Source organism: Parasteatoda tepidariorum, chromosome 1 (assembly GCF_043381705.1).
Source record: "Parasteatoda tepidariorum isolate YZ-2023 chromosome 1, CAS_Ptep_4.0, whole genome shotgun sequence".
Classification (NCBI taxonomy): Eukaryota; Metazoa; Arthropoda; class Arachnida; order Araneae; family Theridiidae; genus Parasteatoda; species Parasteatoda tepidariorum.
The window spans coordinates 34,075,635-34,084,614 of record NC_092204.1 but is presented as its reverse complement, the minus strand read 5'-3'; the positions used below and the strand labels follow the sequence as shown (position 1 = coordinate 34,084,614).

Here is an 8,980-nt window from a genome sequence, read left to right as displayed (position 1 = left end):
TATATATATATATATTAAAAATTAACTGTATGATATTAAATTTAAAGGTAAATGTTTTTTCGTTTTTTCTTAATTAAGAATTTCAATGAAATTACTGATCAATTTTTATTACCTGCAATTTTCTGTTGTAAAATATCTTTAAATAGATAAAAGCTTTTCTTCGTATTTTTTTATTTATAGTTAACAATTCACATCTTGTTTTTGTTAACTAGATATCGACAGTTAACGTCATGGTTTAAATATCGACTCATCCAAATCAATATTCACTTAGCCTTATCGAGACGTGCGAGTCATTTATGAATTTTCAGGGTAGCTACAATCATGGTAAAAAAATAAAACTGGTAGTCTAAATGTTTCTATAGCAGTATATTAGGGGGAGGAGTAATAATAGTTTGATTTACTTAATATATCACTACTTAATTCAAAATAAAAATTATACAGTTACACTTCGAACTAACATTAATAAGATGTGCAAGAATTAAAGTGAAAGCAAAAACAAGACTGTTAAATTATGTAAAATAAGCCTTGTCCTAACTTAAGCTACCGCTTTTTTTTTTTCATTCTGATTCTGTTTCCGTACGAATACATTTATGACTCGCCCATCCCGAACAGGTTAAGAAAGGAAATAAAAATGTACAGTTTTCTTTTTTTTATTAAAAATTTGTCTTATAATGTCATTGTAACAATTTTATATTGTCTTAATAATAAACAAATAATAGCTACTAATAGTGTTTTGCAAAACCCAATACACAAACTCACTGCAATAATATAAATATAAGTGACACTTTCAAAGTATATTTTAGATCCCTACATTTTATTAAAGTCATTTTTAAAACTATAATTGATAGTTCTAAAATAATACCTTTGAGGATGAGTAATTGTTCCTTTAGAACGAAGCTAAAGAAGTCTATTTATTAGGCTCAAATTCCGGAAATTCGAGCAGAATATAAAAAGTAACGTTTATCTTCTGCTTAAATATTGATCAAAGTGAATTTCACACTAAGGTAATTATTAAATGTTATTGTATTTGGGCGATGTTCTGGAACATTGGAGAATGTGATGTAATTCTACTAACATTCCAATGAATATTTTTGCATAGTTAAAGATTTTGAAGTTTCGAAATTATTGCATTTCTGAATTGGTATACTAAAAACCAATCTTAAAGAGAATCGTGATACTGATCCTTAAGCCTTTGGGGCAGAAATTCTATAAAAAAATATTTTTCATACTTTATTCAATATTTTATATTAACATAGGTGAAATTAATTGAAAATATTATATTGAGCACTTTAAAAATTTATGGTTTTGAAATGCAGCATGAAGCACCGGCGTCTTTATTGCGTTAAAAGTAAAATCTTCCAAACATGCCCACTTCAAAACAATATTTATTTATTAATTTGCATTTATTTTCAGTTTTTTACTTTAAATCTAACAGAATTAATTGTTCAAATTTTTTCAAGTTTACAAAATAATTTTTTTAAAAGAATTAAAGAAAAGATCTCATCTGCTTTTTTTGGATTTTATATGTTAGCGCAAATAAAATTCCTATAATTAAATGTATATTTTTTATATAAGGTATATTATTTATATATAGTCATGTTTTGTTAGGACGATTGCACCGCAGATTATGTAAATCAGGTGCTTTCGTAGCACGTAGCCACATCAGTCCAGAACGTGCTATACGCACACCTGTCGTAGAGGAAACCGTGCTACTGGAGTATGCCATCAACCCGCAAAGAAGTCTCCGAGNTAAAAAGATGAAAATACTTAAAATTTCAGAAATATATATTTGCGGGAAAAAATTGGTATTTATTAACCGTGTTGTGTATTAGATAAAAACTATTACAATTATTATGGTTCAAAAATAAGTGGAACACTTTTTATTCCACTGCCCCTGAGTGGATTAAAATAAACATTCAAGAAGAAAATAGATTTCGAAGAAAAACGGGAAATACAACTAATGTCACCACAAATCAAAAACAAGCTAAAAAGAAGAGACAGTGGCGTATTATTTTAATTTGCTTTAATTTCAACAAAATTCAATTCCGTTTTTTTTGTCATTAAAAATAACCATTTCAGCAAACATTTTACATTTATATAAATTCCGAGAAAAAAGGTAATTCGTGAAATTAATTGAATGAACAACAAGAAATAAATTGATAAGATTTCAAATATCTTCTTTGTTTTGGGATGCATGAAATCAAGAAAATAACTTTTCGACGTTTGGTATTTAAAAAGTATAATAGAAAGATTAAGTAGATTTTTCAACTTAATCTATTTAGTTTTATTTAAAACAATTGATTTTTCGTATTTCTTAGTCACATGAATGTGTCAAAATAACATGTTTTCAGTTTTTTAAATGTATCAAGATATTTTTTGAACCCAGCAAAATTATAGCTCTGTAACTTATTTGTGTTTATTTAGAAATCCATCAATGTTTATTGGAAAATCTCATGAAATTTTTATGAATTTTAATTGTGAAATATTAAATTAAATTTTAGATACAAAATGCTTCATCAAAATACAGCATACGAAAACGTGAATTTGTACTAAATATAATCTGAGTAATTTTGTATAAAGCAAAAGTGTGTATAATGAGTATACATAGGAAAAAAGAGCGTTTAATCTAAATGTTTTGAAAGAGTTAAGTGCATTAACCACATGTGTTAATGCACTTAGCACCTTGTTAGTACCTTGTGGTGCATTAAAATGCACCACAAGGTGCAGAATGCAAAAAACATACACATTATACAAAACAAAACAACACAATACAAAACATACAAAAACATACCAACATTACAAAAATTGTAATGAAAATATCAGATATTATTTATGTATAGCATGTAGATAAAAATGTATGTATAATTGTAATGCAATTGTAATATGTAAAAAAACGTAATTCGATATCAAAATATAAGTTGTTGTACTAATTATGAGTTACTAGTTAATTCAATATTAAAAAAGAAATATAATGAAAAGTTATTCAAGAGCTCGTCATTACAGTACAAATACTTAATTAGCTCGTCAATAAAACAAAACAAAGGAAGTGTGGTGTAATTAAACTTATAATTAGCCACATTTAGAAGTCAACAAAATATTTTAAAGGGCATTTATTAAGTTATTTGAAAATAGTCAGCTCTTGAGCTTCTATGAACATAAATAAGACACAACACTTTTGAAACATACTTATTAGTATTTAATCAGGACTCTTTTACTATCCTTACTTTATCAGGACTCTTTTACTATGCATGTTAAATTGTTTCTATATTTTAATAAAATTTGCAAAAATGTAAGTCGTATTATTAAGCTAAAAATTAAAGTTTTTTTTCTTTCTATTCTGTACTCGATTTAATAAAACAAACTTGATAAGAAACAAACATGTTTTCTAGAAGCATTCACATTCATAAAGCATTTGTATTTAATGTTACCATAATTATAAACTGTTCACAGTTTACTATAATTATAAACCGTGAAATCTTTTAGAATTTTTTGATTTATAACATCAACGGTGCTAAGTTGAACTATTTAATCGCAGTTCTGAAATTTTGTTGCTTAATATTAAGACTCAAGCTAAACATGGTTAAATTTAAAACTTTAATAATTTTTCTGCTTGATACTAAAGTCACTTTAAACGGATACATGTTTCAATTTAAAACTTTATTAAAATTGCTGCCTAATTTCAAGACTGAAATTGAACGGATACGAGTACATTGTTCAATTTAAATTTATATTAATTTTTTGCTTGATATTGTGGTTCAACTTGAACGGGTACAAGGCTTAATTTAAAATTTTAATTAATTTTGCTGCTTGATATTAGAGCTCAACTTAAACAGATACATGGTTCAATTTAAAACTTTATTAACTTTGTTTTTCGTGATATTAGGACTCAACTTGAAAGGTTTTAAGGGTTCAATTTCAGACTTTAAGATTTCAAAAGTTTACACTGTCAGCTGAAAACTACTATATACAGTTTTTCTACTCATCATGTTACAGTTACGTATACACTACCATGTGCAATTTATTCTCGGCTAAATAAAGCTGCCCATTTATATTCTGTGATACTTTTAAAGACTAAACTAACAAAGAGCCTATAGAAATGTCAACTAATTTTATTTGAATTACAATAGGCATGTTTTGACAATTGCTCCACAAAATCTAACTATACTACTAACTAATTTAAATTAAAAGCAACCTGCATAATTCATGAATTTCTATTACAATGGAACAAACTGTTAGCGTTTGATGTTAAACAAAAACACCATGAAAGGACACCAGAAGGAGTAAAATGAAACTTAGCTTAGAAAAAGTTTAGTTCTACAAAACAAATAACTTTTAAAAAAGGAAAATTTCTTATGTGTTTCTTAATATAGAAATATTTACATTCAAATTAAAAAGATATTAATCAGCCATCTAAGCAACTAACTTTATTACTTTTAATATTATTTCAATAAAATTTGTATGAGATTGAATTGAAAATATTATTTCTAATTTATCTTCAGCGTACGATAAATTTAAAGTTTTACTTTTAAAGCCTGAACACCTATCAACTATTTTTAAGACTCATGATAATATGAAGCACTTACTTATTATTTTTCGTCATTAACTTTGTTAGTCTGTTTTAAATGCCATTTTAACTAACGAAACCATTTTGTAACTCAATAATTTTTACAACAAAGAGGATGAAAGTACTAAGCTGTTTTAATTTTTTTCTCAATTATTTTTAGTGCTAACAAGAGGAAATAAAATTTTTAAATGTTTTCAGTTATAAAGATAAAAATGCCCAGTATTTATAAATAATTATGCAAATAAATTAAATTTAGAAAAAAATCACTTCCACAATATTCTGTTCTTATTTTTTTTAAAATGATTATAATGAAGAATGAAATGCATGTACTATGTTAAGTAATATATTATATTTTCAAAGAAGTTATGTTTTTTTTTTCAACTCTTCAATCAACTCACGTTTTTGAAATTAAATAAAGTAAACGTGATATTTTATTTTACTTAATCTTAACTGGATCTCATAAGATCTCTAAAATGGTACGTAAAAAGATGAAAATACTTAAAATTTCAGAAATGCAAGAGTTTAATTGCGTGTTAATTTTAAAGTGCGTTATTTAATGATGTTAAAATACAGTAAAATTATTATCCAGTAACAAATGTGTCTCACTATTCTCTATTAAATAAGCTAATATTTAGTGATATGGTATTTGGAACACAAATCACGTTTTACTCAAGCGATCAGCGCTATTTTATTCAATAAATCCTAATTCACTTTCATACTTCCTATAAATTTATAAGAATTCCACATTCTCTAACATAAAATCTCAAATTCCAAATTTCCTGAAAACACATAAATTATCCGTTTCCGCGAGTAATATTATAATAAAAGTTTATACCTTAAATAGCATTTTTTTAAAATTTCATAATATTGACTAAAATTCAGTAATGTTTGAAATACGGGAAGAAAAATTTTTTTAGTTCGGAATGATGTGTGAAACGAAAAAATTACAGAATTTCATAACAAAATTCACTAGAGAATATTTTAAATTTTAACATACTTCAGAAATGTTACAAATGATTTGAATAAAACTATTATACGTATGCTGGCAAAATTATTATAACAATTATTAATCTTTTTTTGTTCAGTGGTAAATTCTAAGAAATAATGCTTTTCTAAAATGAATATTTAATTTATTTAAAATCTCAGAACTCTTTTCAAATAAATACAGATTATAGGTTTACTAAACATATGAATTATCAGGAAAAATTAAGTAGTTAATACTAATTCGTAGAATATTTATATTAATTTATTATAAACCAAGTTTTTTAAAGCAAAACACGTCATACGTAAATCATAATCGGGGCAAAAACCATTTCCAAATACTAAAATGGTTATACAGCAGAGAAAAGTCAATTAAGCGTATTTAAAAAAAGTAATGAATTTTTTCGTTTTGTCTTCAAATGTCTACAAATTTGAAAAAATATATTATTATAGCAATATAGTTAGTACTCTAACACTATAACTTATGGATCTTTTAAAATATTCAGAGTCTATTTAAAATTTTGAGTATTACTTTAATTAACTGTAAAAAACATGTTTATACAGTTTTCGTAAAATTACAAGTGTACTTTGTAAATTCTAATAAGTGAATGACTAATAGTTAGATAATTAATTTCCAAATAATCTTTTTTTTTCACTTTAAATGATTTTTGAGAAAATACTCGATTACATTTTAGTTCAAATAGCATATACTTGCTACTTTGATTTAAAATTCCAACATTTTGTATATGAGTGATATTCTATACATGATGAAATATGAAGATTCTTTTGATACTTTGTATTTAATATTAGATACATTAGTTTTTAATTTTCTATTCCTTTTTTCAGATAAATATAATTCCCCTTAGTATAAAATTGTTGCTCAGAGAAAAAGTATGGTTAAAACTACCAGAGTATGGTAAATCTGTTCCGTTTCTGTCTCTATGGGAACCCCAAAAAGATTGGTAAATTTTACCGAAATGCTTTGGTAATGATTTCGGTAAAATTAGCAATAAAATATGTTTAAAATCTGGTAAATGTGAGGAAATTTAAGAATTTTATTATGATACCTTAAAGTATAGCATAAAAACTATTTATTTGGTTAAATATAACTTACTTAATGTTTGGTATAAGGAACTATAATTTTCAAAACTAGAATATCCAGAAAACTGCTACCATGTGAATGAAAAAATTACCAAATGATTGGTTTAAATACCACATAATTTAGTTTCATTTTTCAGAATTATGTTTTATTTTTAACAGAAATGTCAATGCTATTCAGTATGGTAATTTTTTTCTCCGTACGAAATTGAACGATCTCTTCGAATCGATTAATGGCGCAGTTCGGAGGATACTTAATATTAATCTCTAGAGTGAGACATTTCATAAGTACAAATTAACTAGTACAAATTAAAATATTATTAATATATACAGAGCACAAAAAAACGCACATGAAATTTTTTTTTATCGAATAATTGATTTTTCGCATACACTGTAATTCTGGATCAAATTACGGTACAAAGTAACGGCACCATCATCCGTGAAATCCATATACCATAAAATCTGTTTTTCCCATAAGCTATTATACCGTAATATATATTTAATTAGAGTGAGTCAATAATTTTATGCTAAGTATTACTGTATAAATAGCGGTATATCAGTTTTCTTCGTAACATGTTCCGGTAAAAATGAATTTTACAGTAAAAAAGTAGCAACACTATGATTGCTGGTTCTTTTTATTGGAATTTTTTACACTGCAGTAAAAGGTAATTCTACTGATTTAAAGCATTAACAAATCATACGCTAATTAATTAGTGCAAAGGAATTTTTCGATTAAGAAATCAGACTGAATAAGACTAATTATGAAGACAGATTATAATTTCTATGAAAAAATAGTAAAAATATTTTTTGGACAGATTCGATTTTCTCACAAAAAAATATTTTTCTAATAATTTATTTTTTTTATTATTTAATTCAAAAATGATTGAAATTGTTAACATCATTTAATATTGTGTTATTTTAAGTTTCAAATGTTATTTATTTTTTCTTAAAGTCAGTCAATAAGCATTTTAAGTAAAAGTGAAACGTTTAATAAGAGTCGTACCTTCAAGTTCTTTTTCATATTTTATATTTGAATTTATTTCCATTCTTTCTCTTCTCTATTTGACTGATTTTGGTAATATCTCGTAAATTTCTTTAAAAAAATGTTTTACTTTACGTAGAATAAATATTTAATTTAAAATTCCTGTATTTTCCTAAATTTATCTTTTAAAAAGTAATAAAGTATATCGTGTTCCAGGCGAGACATAGTATCTGATTTAAAAACGTAGATATTTTCTGTACCACATCTGATAGGTTAAATATGAAATTTATTAGCAAATTCGAAATCAAATTTAAAATGGATATGTTAACATTAATATGCTATAAAGTGATAATTTTGAAATTTTTAGCTCCGCAATGGGAAAATCTAAATATAGAGGAATAAATTATTTTTGTATTTTAGAAAAGTTTAGGTAATTTATCAATGTGAATTACAAGACGTGAATTGTTAACCATATATAAAAAATAGACTAACTCGGAATATTTCTTTTTTAAAAATAATTTTAGAGTTTAAAGCCATGGTTTAAAAGCTTTTTTTATCAAATTACTACACTGAGAAAATTCAAGTGCGTAATTTACATCGTTCTGCTTAAGTTCATAAGTAAGTAGTGCTCTTTTTCTTCGCAAATAAACTAAATATAAAATATAGTTGATATGATTTTGAAAGATCGCAAAATTGATTGCATTTTTTGGTAAAATTAAAACGTTATTTCATACATTAAATAGAACAAATCAGTAAAATCAGTAAAAAAATTTTCAAATATATTTATTAAATATATTATGATTTATAAAATATGATAAAAGAGGCATGCAAATCAACTTTATAGAAATTCAACTTGGATACATCTAAGCTATAAATAATGGATTTTAATAGTTAGGTAATTTGAAATCTATGCTTCTTAAAGCCCTTACAAATATCGCTGACATTAATTAGTTTTAAAATGAAAAAATTAAATATTGTTACAGTTTAACGAAATTTGTCATAGTCATACCATTTTGCTTTTTTTAACAACTTTTCAATAGTTTTCGAAAGTGCACTTTTAGAGTTTGCCCGAAACTGATTTATAAAATGTTTCAGCAATAAAAGCTACTTCATTTTTTTTTTGTTTTACTATATAGTTTATTGCTATGTTATTTTAGCTAATCAAGAAAGAAACTTCATATAATATATAATGCGTGACAAGTGGCTTCAAAATTGTAAGGTGCAGCTGAGACAAATCACTAAATCATATATTAGAATTAACCCTGTGTGAATCATATCCCTCTATTACTATCCCTATTCTCATAGTTTCTGAACACACCGTTCAAAATTCTATGTATATATATATATATAGTACA

The 8,980-nt window shown here is 25.1% G+C and overlaps 1 protein-coding gene across 1 annotated transcript in view; it reads right to left on the bottom strand.

The window, feature by feature from the left end:
* The window catches only part of LOC107448012 (atrial natriuretic peptide receptor 1), a 376,583-nt gene that overhangs the window by 365,711 nt on the left and 1,892 nt on the right, over window positions 1-8,980 (bottom strand). The window lies entirely within an intron of this gene.